General features: G+C 43.1%; 2 protein-coding genes across 2 annotated transcripts in view; both read right to left on the bottom strand.

The window, feature by feature from the left end:
* LOC122541752 (sorbin and SH3 domain-containing protein 1-like) overlaps nucleotides 1-8,301 on the bottom strand; it is a 327,865-nt gene extending 319,564 nt beyond the window's left edge. Inside the window, exons 1-2 of the mRNA XM_043678673.1 lie at nucleotides 8,246-8,301; nucleotides 3,251-3,321 (exon numbers count right to left, since the gene is read on the bottom strand). The gene's annotated coding sequence lies outside the window, so the exon portion shown is untranslated. The remainder of the gene's footprint in view (nucleotides 1-3,250; nucleotides 3,322-8,245) is intronic.
* LOC122541720 overlaps nucleotides 1-19,902 on the bottom strand; it is a 195,831-nt gene that overhangs the window by 68,695 nt on the left and 107,234 nt on the right. The window lies entirely within an intron of this gene.

Raw genomic sequence — 19,902 nt, 5'->3', positions numbered from 1 at the left:
GACTGTGGAACTGTATAATGTTGTGGATTAGTGACTGTGGAACTGTATAATGTTGTGGATTAGTGACTGTGGAACTGTATTTTGTTATAGATTAGCAACTGTGGAACTGCATAATGTTGTGGATTAGTGACTGTGGAACTGTATTTTGTTATAGATTAGCAACTGTGGAACTGCATAATGTTGTGGATTAGTGACTGTGGAACTGTATTTTGTTATAGATTAGCAACTGTGGAACTGCATAATGTTGTGGATTAGTGACTGTGGAACTGTATTTTGTTATAGATTAGCAACTGTGGAACTGCATAATGTTGTGGATTAGTGACTGTGGAACTGTATATTGTTATAGATTAGTGACTGTGGAACTGTATTTTGTTATAGATTAGCAACTGTGGAACTGCATATTGTTGTAGATTAGCGACTGTGGAACTGTATAATGTTGTGGATTAGTGACTGTGGAACTGTATAATGTTGTGGATTAGTGACTGTGGAACTGCATTTTGGAATAGATTAGCGACTGTGGAACTGTATAATGTTGTGGATTAGTGACTGTGGAAATGTATATTGTTGTAGATTAGTGACTGTGGAACTGTATAATGTTATGGTTTTGCGACTGTTGAAATGTATATTGTTATGGATCAGTGACTGGGGAACTGTATAATGTTATGGATAAGTAACTGTGGAACTGTGTAATGTTATGAATTAGCGACTGTAGAACAGTATATTGTTGTAGATTAGCGACTGTGGAACTGTATAATGTTGTGGATTAGTGACTGTGGAACTGTATAATGTTGTGGATTAGTGACTGTGGAACTGCATTTTGGAATAGATTAGTGACTGTGGAACTGTATAATGTTGTGGATTAGTGACTGTGGAACTGTGTAATGCTATGGATTAGCAACTGTGGAACAGTATATTGTTGTAGATTAGTGACTGTGGAACTGTGTAATGTGGATTAGTGACTGTGGAACTGTATTTTGTTATAGATTAGCAACTGTGGAACTGCATAATGTTGTGGATTAGTGACTGTGGAACTGTATATTGTTATAGATTAGCGACTGTGGAACTGAATAATGTTGGGGTTTTGCGACTGTGGAACTGTATTTTGTGATAGGTTAGTGACTGTGGAACTGTATAATGCTGTGGATTAGTGACTGTGGAATTGTATAATGTTGTGGACTAGTGATTGTTGAACTGTACTTTGTTATAGATTAGTGACTGTGGAACTGTATATAGTAGTAGATTAGTGACTGTGGAACTGTATATAGTAGTAGATTAGTGACTGTGGAACTGTATATTGTTATAGATTAGTGACTGTTGAACTGTATATTGTTATGGATCAGTGACTGTGGAACTGTATATTGTTATGGATCAGTGACTGTGGAACTGTATATTGTTAATGGATTAGTGACTGTGGAACTGTATATTGTTATAGTTAGTGACTGTGGGACTATATAATATTATGAATTAGCGACTGTGGAACTGTATAATGTTATGGATTTGCGACTGTTGAACTGTATATTGTTAATGGATTAGTGACTGTGGAACTGTATATTGTTATAGTTAGTGACTGTGGGACTATATAATATTATGAATTAGCGACTGTGGAACTGTATAATGTTGTGGATTAGCAACTGTGGAACTGTATTTTTTTAATAGGTTAGTGACTGTGGGACAGTATAATATTATGAAGTAGTGACTGTGGAACTGTCTATTTTATAGATTAGTGACTGTGGAACTGTATAATGTTGTGGATTAGCGATTGTGGAACTGTATATTGTTGTAGATTAGCGACTGTGGAACTGTATAATGTTATGGATATGCGACTGCTGAACTGTATATTGTTATGGATCAGTGACTGTGGAACTGTATAATGTTATGGATAAGTGACTGTGGAACTGCATATTATTAATGGATTAATGACTATGGAACTGTATATTGTTATAGTTTAGTGCATGTGGAACTGTATAATGTTATGGATTAGTGACTGTGGAACTGTATAATGTTGTGGATTAGTGGCTGTGGACCTGTATATTGTTATAGATTATTGACTGTGGAACTGTATATTGTTATAGATTAGTGACTGTGGAATTGTATAATATTGTAAATTAGCAACTGTGGAACTGTATAATGTTATGGATTAGTGACTGTGGAACTCTACTTTGTTATAGATTAGCGAATGTGGAACTGTATAATGTCATGAATTCGTGACTGTGGAACTGTATATTGTTATAGATCTGTGACTGTAGAGCTGTATAATGTTATGGATTAGCGACTGTAGAACTGTATATTGTAGTAGATTAGTGACTGTGGAACTGTATAATGTTATAGATTAGTGACTGTGGAACTGTGTAATGTTGTGGATTAGTGATTGTGGAACTGTATATTGTTATAGATTAGTTACTGTGGAATCGTATAGTGTTGTGGATTAGTGACTGTAGAACTGTATATTCTTATAGATTAGTGACTGTGGAACTGTATAATGTTATCGATTAGTGACTGTGGAACTGTGTCATGTTGTGGATTAATGACTGTAGAACTGTATATTGTTATAGATTAGTGACTGTGGAACTGCAAAATATTATGATTTAGTGACTGTTGGACTGTATATTGTTATAGATTAGTGACTGTGGAACTGTATATTGTTATGGATTGGCGACTGTGGAACTGTATAATGTTATGCCTTAGTGACTGTGGGACTGTATATTATTATAGATTAGTGACCGTGGAACTGTATAATGTTATGAATTAGTGACTGTGGGACTGTATAATATTATAGATTAGTGACTGTGGAACTGTATATTGTTGTAGATTAGTCACCGTGGAATTGTATAATGTTATGTATTAGTGACTGTGAGGCTGTATATTGTTATAGATTAGTGACCGTGGAACTGCATATTGCTGTTAGTCAGTGACTAAGGAACAGCACAATATTATGGATCAGTGAGGTAACAAAATTGACAGATTATTGATGGATAAATCAGCTTTTAGAAGTGACAAGCTCTTCTGATGTTTTGTGTTGACTTGAATCAACGTTAACAGATTGACAAACAGCAAGTGATAACATGCACTGTTTTACGATCCTGAATGTGTGACAAAGCCAAAACTCTGCCTTGCTCATTGTTAATCACATTCATCAAAATAACTTTTCATCAATTTGCATGGAGATAATAGAAAACACCATAACTGATGCAGTATCTACAAATTACTGAAGGGTTTTTCAAAAAGTCTGGAACATATTTAAGTCAAATACCTGTTTAAATCAAATTGTGTTCAGAAGACTGGAAATTCCTTTTTACATTATTCACAGCTTGTCAACAAACCCTGGAGGAAAAGCAGATTGGATTTAGTGCACAATCAGCAAGTTAGAAGTTGAACTTTCAGCCCACCTCCAGCCTCTGATCCCTCACTTAATGTCTTTGATTGTGATATCACTGCCCATTTCCAGTTCTCTCTATTTCATTGATTGACCGGTTCCTGCCATAACATGCACCTATACATAACGTAGATATCGTTATCACAATGTGATGGAAATCAAGAACATTTCACATCTTCAACAAATTTATTTTAGCCAATAGTTAATCACTTCAGCCCCCTCCATTATCTCTCTTTTCTCATCTCTCCCTGTTTGATCTACAGTCCTCCTTCTTCCACCACTCTGTGCTCCCTTGATTTGTTTCTGCTTTGTCAATCACCATCTCCTCTATCTGTTGCCTTATTCTCAGATATATTGGCACCATTGGCATTTTACATTGATCACTGTTCCACTTCCTCAGAAAAACCAAACTGTGCAAAGAGCAAAGCTTTCTTCAGCTGCTCATTCACCACAAGTTCTAATCTCACACCAGTGATGTGCGGGAGGTGGGGGAGACAGTGTGGACAGCTTTGGTGGGGGAAGGGCATGTTAAAGATTGAAATGCAAACAGCCCAACTGATCTCAAAATTGTCTAGCATTGCAAAAGACAACCCAGTGAATAGAATGGGGAAACTAATAAGCAGAATGTGGATTAGTTCTTAAATTCGTGTTTCCATTCTATCTTTACTAAGCAGTTTCCAAGGCTTAAGGAGCTGAAAGAAGATGTAAGGGTAGGTTCCCTCAGGTAAGCACCTTTCCTGTGACCCAAGAAGTGTTGCAGTGTGTCAAACCGACCAGCTCAGCACTAGAGCCTACAAAACCCTCCTGAGGCCCGACAGATCCCTCCTTGTCTCTCCTCATTTTCTGACACTGCGCCCCAGGCTGTGACCTGGAGTTACAAACATGCTCTCTCAACAGCTGGGCTGCCCTTCAATCTGGCTGGTTTTGACTGGCAAGAATGGAGTGTGGAGAGAAAAATCAGTTTCTGTTGTTATAAAGTTCTAACAGGATTAGACAAGGTAGATCAGGTAGGATGTTCCCAATAAAGGGTCCAGAACCAGGGGTTACAGTCTGAGGATGGACCATGAAGGATGGAGATGAGGAGACATTACTTCACCTAAAGAGTGGGGAGCGTGTGGGATTCATTACAACAGGGAGTAGTGGATGCCAAAACATTGAGTGTATTCAAGAGGTGGTTAGATATAGCACTTGGGGTGAATGGAAACTAGGATTAGGCTATTGGGTTGGACGATCAGCCATGATCGTGATGAATGGTGGAGTAGGCCCGAAGGGCCGAATGGCCTCCTCCTGCTCCTATCTTCTATGTTTCTATGTTAAAGCTGGGAGGTTCTAGCCCCTAATCTCTCTCCTCCACCTTTTGTTTTGCCTCTATATTATTACTAGAGTCCTTTAGGGGGCAGCACTCACATCCCTCAGTCACAAAGTTCCGATTTCAAACTCATTTCCAGAATCCAAGTTCAAAAATGAAAGTAAATATTTCCATGCAGTACTGATGGGGTCCTGCATTTTCAGAGGTACCATGGTTTGGATGGGATTGATCCAAGGCCAAGTCCGTTTGTTTTAGTGGATGTATCAGATGGGGTTGGTTAGCTCAGTGATTAGCACTGAAAATGTGTTGCTGGAAAAGCGCAGCAGATCAGGCAGCATCCAAGGAACAGGAGAATCCACGTTTCGGGCATAAGCCCTTCTTCAGGAATGAGGAAAGTGTGTCCAGCAGGTTAGGATAAAAGGTAGGGAGGAGGGACATCGGGTGCAGCGGATGCAATAAATGATGTGTGTGGAGTTGCAGGTGAATTTGTGGTGGATATGGAAGTATCCCTTGGGGCCTTGGAGGGAAGTAAGGGGGGAGGTGTGGGTGCAAGTTTTGCATCAGTGATGCAAGCTCAGTGATTAGCACTGCTCCCTCACAGCACGGAGACCTGGGTTTGATTCCAGCCTTGGGTGACTGTCTGTGTGGAGTTTGCACGTTAACAGAATCTCCAAAGTATGGAAGTTAGCCATTTGGTGATCAGGTCCATACTTGACCCTCTGAAAGGTAGCCCACCGCACCTACCCTACCCTGGTAACTGCACATTTCCCATGGCTAATCTAACCTAACCTGCACACTCTTGGACTGTGGGAAGAAACCAAAGCACCCCGAGGAAACCCACACAGGGGAGAATGTGCAAACTCCACACAGTCACCCGAGGGTGGAATTGAACCCAAGTCCCTGATATTGTGAGGCAGCAGTGCTAACCAGGATGGGAGCCAATGTTCTCCCGGTGCATGTCCCTGTGGGTTTCCGCCGGGTGCTCTATTTTCCTCCCACAGTTCAAAGATATGCAGGTTAGGTGGATTGGCCACGCTAAATTACCCATAGTATCCAGGGATGTGCAGGCTAGATGTGTTAGCCATGGTTAAAAACCCTCTGTGAGGTTATGGGAATGGGATGCCCTTCACAGGGTTGGTGCAGACTTGACGGGCCAAATGGCTACTTTCTGCATTGTTGGGATTCTATGATTCTGGCATCAGAATACAGAATGATTCTAACAGCAGTTCAATTCCCTAACCAGCAGAGGTAGCCCAAGTGTGGTAACTCTCACATTAAATTTGCTACAAGTCATTATGGTGACTTTCTCTTTAAAGAATATTCGGAGAGTTATCTCATGTGTCCTAGTCGATATTTATCCCCCAACCAAGTTCCCTAAACCCCGATTCACTGATTGTTTTCAGCTGGCAGCTTGTGGGACCTTGCTGTGCACAAAATAAGTTGCCATGTTTCCCACATTCCAACAGCAAGAACACCTCAAAATTGGATGCAATCTGGTGGTCATGAAAAGGCGATATATAAATGCAAGACTTTCTTTTCTGTGAAGTCAGTGTGTCCTCCCTCACTGACAGTACCTCCCAGCTGAACCAAAATGCACACAGTTTCACCAGGAAATAGCAAGAGTAAATTGAGACATTAAGTAATCTCAGGAAGACACAATTGGGAGAGACAGGGCCCCTGTGGACACATCGTTCTGAAGCTTTCTGTTCCAGGGGGATTTCATCAAGTTTGGCTCAATTGTACATTCATGGACAAAGAGACAAATCAATTGCTCCATTACTGTTACATTTTGGAAGGAAGTAGATGGACTTTGATCTTTTCATATTAAACAACACCTATAGTTCTATCTCCATGTTCATTTCACCTGAACAACAACTAATAATCCATTTGAAGGGTAAATAGCAACACAGGCTGGTTGAGGTGGAAGGTACATGCCAAGGGTGTGTTTCCATCTACTTCTGAGAATGACAACATTTACAATCTCATTTTTACGAAGTATTTGAAGTGAAGAGAGAGCGCCTCACAAGACCAAAGAGATGGTCAGGCAACAGTGCAAGAAAAAACCGAGGGGAGACAACAGGAGAGTAAAGGCACCAACATGGAGTTGGGTTTTTTAGGAAGATACAACAGAACCTCGAATTAAACTGAGACAACCTTAAGCATTTCATAATTTTCACTTAGATGATATGCTACAATTAGGCGAGATCTGGAAAAATTTAATGGTACTGTGCCTAATAATGAACCCACAGAATACGTTAGCTCTCAATAACTTGTTCCAAATATGAGGTATGATTTTGAAAAACTGAGAATCCTGTGTAATAATCTAAAAATTTGATGTATTTACCTTTGCCCTAACCTCACAGCAATGCTACTATAGAGATAGCATGCCTTGTGTTACTTCGGGGAGCAAGTGAGGACTGCAGATGCTGGAGAGTCAGAATAACCCGCATTGACCTATTTACCTGTCCACCTTCCTTCCCATATATCCGCTCCACCCTCCGCTCCGACCTATCACCATCACCCCCCCCCTCCCCATCTCCATCTACCTATTGCCTTCCCAGCTATCTTCCCCCCAGCACCACCCTCCTCCTATTTATCTCTCAGCCCCATTGGGAGCCACCACATTCCTGATGAAGGGCTTATACTCAAAATGTCGATTCTCCTGCTCCTCGGATGCTGCCTGATCGGCTGTGCTTTTTCGGCACCACACGTTTTGTGTTACTCCTGGGCCTATCAGTCAAAAATACATAAGAACATAAGAAATTACAACAGGAGTAGGCCATCTGGCCCTTCGAGCCTGCTCCACCATTCAAAAAATCATGGCTTATCTTTTTGTGGACTCAGCTCCATTTATCTGCCTGCTCACTGTAACCCTTAATTCCTTCACTGTTGAAAACTCCACCTATCATTGCCTTAAAAGTATTCAATGAGGTAGCCTCAACTGCTTTATTAGGGCAGGGAATTCCACAAATACACAACAGAATACCCCCATGAAGGGCTTTTGCCCGAAACGTCGATTTTCCTGCCCCTCGGATGCTGCCTGACCTGCTGTGCTTTTCCAGCACCACTCTAATCTAGACCCCCATTAACAGTCAACTCATTGAAACAAGGTAACAACCTCAGGCCTAAAGCCCTCAACTGAATTTTGACATACTCTTCAGCAATCTGAGCAGAAATCATAATCTCCTTTAGGTAACATCTTGGGATTTTAGCAAACAATATCCTGAAAGATATAAAGATTTTGCTTTTGGGCATAATTAGCCTTCAAAGGTGCCTTTGGTCTGAGTTTGAGGTTGGAAAAGTCCAGAGTTGGGCAATTTATTCCAATCTGTGCACTCCTCAAATGACCCTTTAAGAATTGCTCAGATTTCGAGGCCCCTCTGACTATCCTCAGAGAACACCAAATGCATAGGGCCAGCTGTCCAAGCAACAAGTCCCACCATACCAGATATGGCCAAGTGAAAACTTTGGTGGAACCTTTGAGGAAAGAACTCCACACAATCTGCTCCTGAAACATCAGGGAAAAATCCTTCCTTGGGGAAGAAAAATAAGCAAGCCTTTACCTGTACAGCGTCCCTCTATTTCTCATGACAGCTGTGACCACAGTCCACAAGCTTATTAAAGGCATTTCAGCTCTCATGACTGTTGTGTCGTCCTCCCCAGGCTTTGTTGTTTCTCTGGATCATTCTCGTTTTTATTCCTGAGCAGTTAGAAAAACAGTTCTGGAACCACATTGCCACGGCAACAGGCGAGGCCTACCTGACAGCACTCTGAATTATTCAACAAAGCTGCCAACCAGCAATTGTGTGACAGAATAAAGAAAGTACTTTCTGGTCATTTGTACACTCACCATCTGCACTCACCACCCCCTCCACCACCCAATTCGTGCTTCCAGCTCAAAGTGAGGATCAGTTTGGTCTCTTTGTGAAGAAGAGGTCTTGGCAAAGCCTAATCGTGACTGTAATAGGCATGAGGGATAATAGTATCATGACTTCCATACTTTGCTGTTTTGTCATCTATTATGCACGCACAGGAAAGAATTAACTCACATCTCAGTGAATGGAATGAGCAACTGAACAGTCATGCACTGTTTGACTTTGTCACAGCTCAAGTCTGACATTCGGAATGAGGCAGTGTACCGATTTCCTTACGGAGAATTAGCAACACAGAAACATGCCTGATCCATGTCAGTCTTTCTGAATCTTCCGTTTTTATAACCCCATCAATGCATCCTTCTATTCCTTTCTCCATCACGTTTGTCCAGCAGTGCTTGTCCATGTTTAAATATGGCACCAGTGCCAGAGATGCGAGTGACAAGTTGCTCCTGGAATGGCATGTGCTAAGGAAGTCGGGTGTGATTGGCTGAAACTCTAATTAATGCGGCAAGTTTGGTGAATCACTGCGAGAAACCTCATGGGCTCGCGATAAGAATCACTCCACCAAGCTTGACCCAACTCATACTTAACCAAAAATATAAAATTCAAATCAAATCAAGATTCAGTCATGGATTTCATTTAAGATTAGAGTGGTGCTAGAAAAGCACGGCAGGTCAGGCAGCAACGGAGGAGCAGGAAAATCGAGGAAAATCGATTCCAGACGAAGGGCTCCTGCCCGAAATGTCGATTTTCCTGCTCCTCGGATGCTGCCTGACCTGCTTTTCCAGCACCACTCTAATCTTGACTCTGATCTCCAGCATCTGCAGTCCTCACTTTCACCTATAGATTTCATTGAATCAGTTGTGGGGCAGGAAGAAACATCTTTCAGAGTCAATGGAAATACCCTTACTCCCCTGTTAACTATAATTGGAGACTCCATGTTATACTTGCATCCCATCGATGAAAATCTTCATATTATGTGACAGAATAGCAACAATTCAGATTTTTATTCTGTTTTTAGCACACATTGGGTTATGGAGGCTGGAAGGAGGCCACAAAGATGGAGGGACGAAGGGACTGGAGGAGGTTAGAGAAATAGGGAGGTTGAAGGAAGATGAAAAGATAGGGAGGGTTGTAGTTGGAGGTGGTTCCAGAGTTTGGGAGGGTTGTTTGGCATGGATAAAGAGGTACAAAAGGTTGTAGGAGATTACATAGATGGGGAGGGTAGAAAAACACCTCAGAAAATTACTGTAAACAAGAAGAGAGGAAAAGGTTTTGAAATTACAATCTCTGCAAAAGTGGAAATGAGCAAACGATGGAGCTGTGGGTTGGTAAGTTTTTGTCCGCTGATGGACTTCATTGTGGGCTGTCAAAAAAATGGCTAATGACATAATACATGTATTGGCCTTTTTTTCCCAAAGTTTGTTCGATTCTGTAAAGGTTCAGACTGGAAAGTAACAAATATAACCATTCAATTCAATAAGGGAGGGAGGCAGAAAATGAGGGAGGTTATAACAGGGCTCTTAGAAAAATGAAAAGTAATCAACCAGAGATAACATGGTTTTGTGTTTAACCAATTTATTGGAATTCTTAGAAGGAATACATGTGCTATGGATAAAATAGAGCCTGTTAATGTCTTATACTTGGCTTTCCAGAAGATGCCATGTAAAAGGTGATTATTTTTATTCATTCATGGGTTGTGAAAGTGGGGGTGAGCTGCCTTCTTGAACTGCTGCAGTTCATGTGCTGTAGCTTGACCCATAATGCCCTTAAAAAAAGGTGTTCCAGGACTTTGATCCAGCAACGGTCAAGGAACAGCGATATATTTCCAAATCAGTGAATGGCTTGGAGAGGAACTTGCAGGTGACGGTGTTCCCATGTATCTGCTGTCTTTGTCCTTCTAGATGGAAGTGGTCATCGATGTCTAAGGATCTTTGGTGAATTTCTGAAGTGCATCTTGCAGATAGTACACATTGCTGCTACTGAGCATCTGAGTTAAATTTACAGGTAACACGAAGAAAGCTAGGTAGTGAAGGTGACATAACAAGGAAGTCGACCAATAATTGAGTGAGTAGGAAAACATCTGGCAGACAAACAATAAAGTAGGAAAATGTGAAAAATTGTTCACTTTGCCAGAGAGAATAAAAAGCAAACTATAATTTAAACTTGGGAAAAAGTGCAGAAATCAAAGATATAGAGAGATCTAGGTGATTCCTACAGTCACAAAGCATCAGTATACAGCATGAATAGAATGTCATTAAGGAGGCTAATGTGATGCTATCCTTTTTTATGAGAGGAATTGAGCATAAAGGTAGGAGTTTATGTTTCAGTTATACAGAGCATCGGTGAGAATGTATCTTGAATACTGTGTGCAGTTATGGTTTACTTATCTAAAGAAGATTGTCAATGTATTGGAGGTGGTTCGGAGGTTTACTAGATTGATCCCTGGAATGACAGGTGTCTTTTTCAGGATAGGTTCAATAGACCTGGCTTGTTTCTACTGGAGTTTAGCAGAGTGAGGGGTGAATTGATTGAAGTGTGTAAGATCCTGAAGAGTCTTGACAAGGTGAATGTGAAAAGAATGCTTCCACTTCTGGGTGACCCCGTAACAGGGTGGTATGGTTTCAAAATTAGGATTGCCCTTTCAGGTCAGAGACGTGCAATGTTTTTTCTCTCATAGGATTGTGAGATGTTGGAACACTGGAGCACCCTGACTCTCACTGGGGTACAGACCGACACACACACACACACGTACAGATCCATACACACTGACTCTGACTGGGATACAGTTCCACACATCCTAACTCTCACCGGAGCACAGAGCCATACACACAGATCCCCATTGGGGTAGAGACCCATGTACACTGACCCTCACTGCGGTACAGTCCAACATAGTAACTCTCACTGGGGTACCGTTCCCCAAACACTGCTCTCACTGGGTTTAGACTCATGTGCGGAGGAAGTGAGGTCTGCAGATGCTGGAGATCAAAGTTGAAACTTTATTGCTGGAACAGCACAGCAGGTCAGGCAGCATCCAGGGAACAGGAGATTCGACATTTCGGGCACAGGCCCTTCCTCAGGAATGAGCAGAGAGTGTTCAGCAGGAGAAGATAAAAGGTAGGGAGGAGGGACTTGGAGGAGGGGCGTTGGAAATGTGATAGGTGGAAAGAGGTCAAGGTGAGGGTGATAGGTCGGAGTAGGATGGAGGCGGAGAGGTCAAGAAGAAGACTGCAGGTCAGGAAGGCGGTGCCGGGCTGGAGGGATCCGGCTGAGACAAGGTGGGGGGAGGGGGGATGAAGAAACTGGTGAAGTCCAAGTTCATCCCCTGCGGTTGGAGGGTTCCCAGTCGGAAGATAAGACGCTCCTCCTCCGACCGTCGGGTTGTTGTGGTTTGGCGGTGGATGAGTCCAATGACCTGCATATCCTCGGTGGAGTGGGAGGGGGAGTTGAAATGCTGTGCTACAGGTTGGTTGGGTTGGTTCGTCCGGGTGGCCCAGACCTTTTGCATACAGCAGCAACTGGAGCAGGAACCCTGTCTATAGTTATTTACAGCTCCGACTGGGGGAACCTTCAAACTGTAGCACAATCACTGATGCAGCAAAGTGGGTGTCATATCTCAGACCAGGACTGTTCCCCTCAGTCACGCAGGATGTAATTGTGAAATCCCTACAGTGCAGAAAGAGGTCATTCAGCTTAGTGAGTCACACCAAGCCTCTACATAGCATCCCACCCAGATCCACCACCTCCCTGTGAACACCGTATGGGTTTTTTTTTAAACCATGGCTAATCCATCTAGCCTGCACATGGTTGGACTATGGGAGGAAACCCACACAGAGACATGGAGATTGAGCAAATTCCACACAGACCATCACTCAAGGGTGGAATCGTACCTGGGTCCCCAGCACAGCAAAGCAGCAGTGCTAACCACTGGAGTTCTTCACTGAGCCACTGGTGGCGCTAGTGGTCCATGTGCCTCAGACCCCAATTTAGAGGTTTGCAGTAATTCAAGTAAGCAGTCAAACAAGCCATAATTCTCTCAAGATTGACTGCCCATTATGTTCTATCACATTAGGAGTCTATTACCACCATTATCAGCCTTTAGCTTCTGGTGTATTGCACTGTGATTGGGAGCTGACTGCTCACAACCCATCCATAACATTCAGTTTTGCATTGTCTCTGGCTGTTCTCTCACAGTTCAGCACTCCCATTGGTCTCATGTTGCCTGTTTATTCATTTCCATTGTTAAGGATTGGCACACTGCCAAGCTGTATTCCAATGAGAGTCATCAGGCCAGAGATTCTCTCAAGTCCTTTTACAAGTACTGGCATTACTATTGTACCAATGGGCTGTACCTGTTGATTAGGAGAAAGTGAGGACTACAGATGCTGGAGATCAGAGTCGAGAGTGTAATGTTGGGAAAGCCCTTTCTGATGAAGGGCTTATGCTCGAAATGTCGATTCTCCTGCACTCCGGGTGCTGCCTGACCTGCTGTGCTTTTCCAGCACCACGCTCTTGCACCTGTTGATTGTAAACTTACCTGCTCCCTGTTTGTATGATTGAAGCTTGCAGCCTCCTGCCTGCGTTCACAAGACCAGCATCAACTGAACCAGCCACTGCAGCAACTCATCCAAGTTGCTGGGAAACATTCCTGCTGAAGGAAGAAATCAGAGTCCTAGATTGTATTGCTGACAGATTGTATTGCTAGGTGTAGTTCTGGTGGCTAAAGTGCAGGTGTTTAAAAGGGCAAGCAGCAGAAGCAGACAGTGATGGGGCTCTGGCACAAAGTCAGATAAATTTCAATGAGTGGTCATGGTCAGGGAATTTTTTTCCCTCTTATTTATTTATTCATGGGATTGGGCATCGCTGGCTATGCCAGCATTTATTGCCCATCCATAATTGCCCAGACGGCAGTTAGGAGTCAACCACATTGCTGATGTTTTGAAGTCATATGTAGGCCAGACTAGGTTGGCAGGTTTCAGGATGGCAGTTTCTTTGCCTAGGAGAAAGTGAGGACTGCAGATGCTAGAGATCAGAGCTGAAAAATGTGTTGCTGGAAAAGCGCAGTAGGTCAGGCAGCATCAAAGGAGCAGGAGAATCGATGTTTCGGGCATAAGCCCTTCTTCAGGAATTCCTGAAGAAGGGCTTATGCCCGAAACGTCGATTCTCCTACTCCTTTGATGCTGCCTGACCTGCTGTGCTTTTCCAGCAACACATTTTTCAGTTTCTTTCCCTGAAGGATATTAGTGAACTATATGGGATTTTTCTGAATTTATTAGAATTTTAACTCCAGATTTTTTTTGACTCTACTGAATTACAAATTGCATCATCTTCTGTGGTAGGATTTGAACCCAAGTCCCTAGGACATTACCTGGGTCGACAATGCAGAAATAGTACCATTAGAGCCACCATCTCCCCATGTAAGGATGTATCTTCAAACGTTACATCCCAGGATCGGCATCACTCAACTCATCGCTTCCCTACCAACAATCCCAAGTTGTGACATCACATGCCAAACAACTAACACACAGACGCACGCACACACTCACACACACACACACACACAGTCACCCCATCCTCAGGGATCAGTACCTGCTATACACACACACACACACACACACTCTCTCTCTCTCTCTCTCTCTCTCTCTCTCTCTGTCTCTCACACACACACACACACAGTCACCCCACCCCTAGGGATCAGTCCCTGCTACACACACACACACATAAATTGGAGCACACCCATTAGCAAAGCTTGTAACAGGAGGCCACAGCTGGGACAGGAAGGGTTGCAGCTCCCCTCAACAGGCAGACGTTATCACTGAGGAAACAACTTCCTCATCACCTCCACATGAAATTATTTTGAGATTGTGTCCCTTTGTTCTAGATATTGCCCCCCATCGGGAAACCTCCTCTCATCATCATCGCTAGATTAGATTACTTACAGGCCCTTCGGCCCAACAAGTCCACACCGACCCTCTGAAGAGCAACCCACCCAGACCCATTCCCCTACATTTATCCCTTCACCTAACACTACGGGCAATTTAGCATGGCCAATTCACCCAACCTGCACATCCCTCAGAATCTTAATGTTTCAATAAGATCACCTCTCATTCTTCAAAACTTCAATGGATAAAATGGATACTCAATCTTCTTGACCTTTACCCAGAAGACAATCACCTCATCTCAGGATTGTGAACCTTTCTTGATCTGCCTTCAATGAAAATACATTCATCCTCAAGTGAAGAGACCAGAGCTATTCAGACTATTTTAAGCTGATCCCACCATCGTTTTGTATATTTGTAGAAAGATTTTCCTATTTTTAGACTCCATTGCCTTGTCAATAAAGGCCATTTTCCACTTGCTTTCTGTGGTGATTATAATGAGGTCAGCCAGGTGGATCTAATAGAACATGAGTTCCATGACTGGGACTCCTAATCTGATTTAATCAGGGAGCCTTGGCTGACAGATATAAACAGGAGTGTCAGAGGCTCTGTTCATTCTTAGAGCTGGCTCTGAGGGAGCTGAGTCAGAGTCAAGGACTCTCCACGTGTTAATAAAGGGTGCCTTGGTGACAGGATACTGTTATTTCACATTTCTCATTATTTGTGGAACGCTGACTCTTTGTGATTTATTAACTAGAATGTCCAGATCTGGCTGTACTGCCACACTCTGCAGTCTCTCTCCACTTAAATAATGTTCGGCACTTCTATGATTTGCACGAAAAGCAGCAATATTTTCCTGCATTACACTCCAGCAGCCAATTATTTTGCCCACTCCCACAATTGCAAACTTTTTGCACCCTTCTCACAAGTAGGCTGAAGCTAGACTTGGGGGGAAGGTTTGCACAGTGACCCAGACGCTGTTGATTTCTGTCAGCAACCCCCTCCCCATCTCTTCCTCTTGTTTCCTTTCCTTCACTTTTTCATCCCCTTGCTCTTCCACTGGCAGTTGCTCAGGGTCTGATAACAAAGGCTGTGCCTTCCATGATGGACAGATGGTAGAAGACTCATCATGGTTTAGGAGACACACCCCAGTCACATGTGCAAGGGTGTCCCTGATCCATCCAGCCAGAGGAACCATTGTTTCAGGGTGGTCCATGTCAGCGGTATAGCATTCCCACCTATCGGACCATTGAATGTTTACGGCCAGGTTATGGAAGGGAGGCCAGTAATTTTTATTCCCCACTTGCCACTGAATCCTCTCCAGGGACACTTAAAACATTGGCTTAATATCTATAGAACTGTACATCAGTGAGAGTCAGTGTGCACGGGATTGTACCCCAGTGAGAGGCAGTGTGTGTGTGTGAGTGAATGTACCCCAGTGAGAGTCTGGGTGTGTGTGTGTATGTGTGTGACTGTACCCCAGCGAGAGTCAGTGTGTGTGTGTGAGTGACTGTACCCCAGCAAGAGTCAGTGTGCATAGGACTGTACCCCAGTGAGAGTCAGTGTGTGTGAGTGACTGTACCCCAGTGAGAGTCAGTGTGCATAGGACTATACCCCAGTGAGAGTCAGTGTGCATGGGACTATACCCCAGTGAGAGTCAGTGTGTGTGTGTGTGTGTGTGTGAGTGACTGTACCCCAATGAGAGAGTGTGTGTGTGTGTGTGTGTGTATATGTGTGAGACTGTACCCCAGTGAGAATCTATATGTGTGTGTGAGTGACTGTACCCCAGCGAGAGTCAGTGTGTGTGTGACTGTACCCCAGTGAGAGTCTGTGTGTGTGTGTCTGTGTGAGTGACTGTACCCCAGCGAGAGTCAGTGTGCATGGGACTGTACCCCAGTGAGAGTCAGTGGGTGTGTATGACTGTACCCCAGTGAGAGTTTGTCTGAGACTGTATCCCAGTGAGGGTTAGTGTGTGTGTGAGAGACTGTACCCCAGTGAGAGTCAGTGTCTGTGTGTGTGACTCTACTCCAGTGAGAGTCAGTGTGTGTGTGGGACTGTACCCCAGTGAGTCAGTGTGTTTGGAAATGTAGCACAGTGGGTCTCAATGTATGTTGGATTGTACCCCAATGAGTGTTAATGTGGGTGGAACTGTACCCCAGTAATTGCCAGTATTTGTGAAACTGTACCCCAGTGACAGCCAGTGCACATGGAATTGTACCTCAGTGACAGCCAGTGCACATGGAACTGTACCTCAGTGAGAGCCAGTGCATGTGGAACTGTACTCCAGAGAGAATCAGTGCATGCAGAGATTTATCCCAGAAATCAACTGTGCCCATATCCCATCGCCAATCACTGCTCCAATGAAGGATGCTTTTCTGATATTCAACTCTGAAGCCATCGCAGCTAATTGTTAAGATAAATAAAAATATCGCAGATGAAGATCAGCATAGGAAACATAAATTACTGGACAATCTCAGCAGGTCTGGCAGGATCAGTGAGGAGAGAAACAGAGTTAACGTTTTGAGTCCATTGTCTCTTCTTTGGACTGGTTGGTACTGGTAAAGGGCTTTTGCCCGAAACGTCGACTCTCCTGCTCCTCAGATGCTGCCTGACCTGCTGTGCTTTTCCAAGTGCTGGAATCTAATCTCCAGCATCTGCAGTCCTCACTTTCGCCTGGTTGGTACTGGTACAGAACTTTCCTGATCCATCCACCAACAAAATTCAGGTAAGAAATCAGCAGAGCTGACAGAGATTGTACCCTATTAGTCATTGTTTTGGAAATGATCACATGGCCTGTTGATTCCTCATGACCTGACAGTATTCCAGCCCCTCCCCTGAATACCCACTCACAGTCAACACACCAATCCACAATAGGAAGCCCAAATCAGGTGAGGCTACTCAGAAAGTATTTAAATTGAGGTGATGGTGATGCAGTGGTATTCTCACTGAATTAATAACCTTGAATCCTAAAGTCATGCACTGCAAACGAGTTCATCTCCCACTGGTGGTAAATGATGAAGCTTGTATTTTTTAAAAAACCTGTACGTTAAAAAAATCTGGTCAAATGGTGACCATTTCACAGAAATCAGGATTGTTGAAGAGCAAATTCAATCTGTTTTTGTTTTCTTCAAATGAGTGTCATTACCCAGTACCAATTTCCCATCTACTTGCAAACTATTTCTGTTCAAATGATCACCTGAGACCCTTTTGAATTGTCATTAAAACCCATTTGGCTCATTAATGTCCTCTAGGGAAATAAATCTGCCTACACGTGACTCCAGATCCATGTCAATGTGATTGGCTCTTAACTGCCCTCTGAATAGGCTGAGCAAGCCCCTGAGCATGTGTAAGGGCAATTCGGGACAGACAACAAATATTCACATCCTATATAAGAATAACAATAGCTTTTTAAAAAGTGAGTTCAGAGATTATCTGTTAATCATAACTATCTCCCAAGATTATTTCCATATCTGTTCATGCCATGACCAAATAAATAATTCTAAGTTTGGACACTAAAATTCCAGAATATTGAACTATTACAGCCCACACTCTTCATAATTATCTGACAAAAAAACCAATAAAATGCAGGTCACAATGCACAGAAAGACTGAGTGATGAATCAGACCAGTGATTCATCATTGAACTGAACCTGCCATGCACTTTGCTGATGAACAAGACAACTGCAAATAGTGTAGATTCATCAACCAGAGGTTGCTCTTAAACTAATCGTATACTCTTACTTTGAGAAACAGTGTCTCCTTGACACCAAACTCCTGTCTAAAACAGCCGACTGTTTTGCTCCTGGGTTCTGTTCATTCAACAGGATAATTAGGACTGAGAACAGAATGGCAGGATTGTGTCAGCATCGACCCTCTGTGACCCTCAGCTAGTATTCTGACACACACCAAAGCACCTTACAATTTCCAATTTATTGCCTACACATGTAACAGTAGTGAAAGATGGCATTTCCGACAGCAGGTAAGAAATGTAAAATCAGAAACTAGTAAATTGCAATGTCTGAAACTTTAATTGCAGGAACTAAATCACAGGGCATTTATTCAGCTTGAATTACATGGAATATCATTTGTATCTTCCATATACATCTATGTCAGCACACACTTCCTGTTGTGGCATCTGACTTCCTGAAGTATGTTTTTGAAGCATTTATTACATTAATGTTTTCCATTTCAAGCTCCTTTATCCACCCATAACACAGAATTTGCTTGTGCATCACAACACAATCACACTTAGTAAAGATCAGACACATAGAGATATGGGAAATTGGATCAGGAATAGGCTTATTCTGCCATTCGATATTATCATGGCTGACCATCTACAACACTTTCCTCCATTATTCCCAAGTCCTTTGATATCATTAGTCTCTTTATTTCCATCCTGAACCTTTAAGTGATTCAGCCTATATAACCGTCTGGGGTAGGAGAAAGTGAGGACTGCAGATGCTGGAGATCAGAGTCAAGAGTGTGTTGCTGGGAAAGCACAGCAGGTCAGGCAGCATCCGAGGAGCAGGAGAGTCGATGTTTTGGGCAAAAGCCCTTCATCGGGAATGAGCCCTCACTCCATCCACTTTTCTTTTTGTTTCTTTTCTTTAGTTATCTCTCCTTTTTCTTTCTCTTTTGTTTTACCAACTACCTGTTGAAGAGCCCTGGCGGTGAATGGGCCCAGCGCGGACCCGTGGTGGCAGAGTTGGAGGCGAGTTTGGGTTTCCGGCAGTTTCTGCATCATCGAGACAATCTTAGCACCGACTTCTGTGGAGGTGGAAGCAAGTTTGGATTCCCCGTGGCGTCTGTGTCCAGTGTAGATTCATGGAGGTGGCAGTGGAGTCAACTCTTTGGGGTAGGAAACTCCAAGTGTTCATCACCCTCTGAGAGAAGACATTCCCTCACCTCAGTCTTAAATTACCTGCCCGTTGCCCTCGATGCCCACAACTCTTGACCAAGTCTATCCTGAAGTGTTTTCTACTCTATCATTTTTCCAGCAGGGCAGGTGACTGAGGTGTCAGTGGGGGAGCACTTTGGGGCTAGCGACCATAATTCCATTAGATTTTAAATAGTTATGGAAAAGGATAGACCAGATCTAAACACTGCAGTTCTAAATTGGAGAAAGGCCAATTTTGACGGTATTAGGCAAGAACTTTCGAAAGCTGATTGGAGGCAGATGTTCGCAGGTAAAGGGACGGCTGGAAAATGGGAAGCCTTCAGAAATGAGATAACGAGAATCCAGAGAAAGTATATTCCTGTCAGGGTGAAAGGAAAGGCTGGTAGGTATAGGGAATGCTTGATGACAAAAGAAATTGAGGATTTGGTTAAGAGAAAGAAGGAAGCACATGCAAGGTATAGACAGGATAGATCGAGTGAATCCTTAGAAGAGTATAAAGGCAGTAGGAGTATACTTAAGAGGGAAATCAGGAGGGCAAAAAGGGGACATGAGATAGCTTTGGCAAATAGA

The sequence above is a fragment of the Chiloscyllium plagiosum genome, chromosome 38 (assembly GCF_004010195.1).
Source record: "Chiloscyllium plagiosum isolate BGI_BamShark_2017 chromosome 38, ASM401019v2, whole genome shotgun sequence".
In the NCBI taxonomy this organism is placed as follows: Eukaryota; Metazoa; Chordata; class Chondrichthyes; order Orectolobiformes; family Hemiscylliidae; genus Chiloscyllium; species Chiloscyllium plagiosum.
This window is presented reverse-complemented; position numbering and strand designations above follow the sequence as displayed.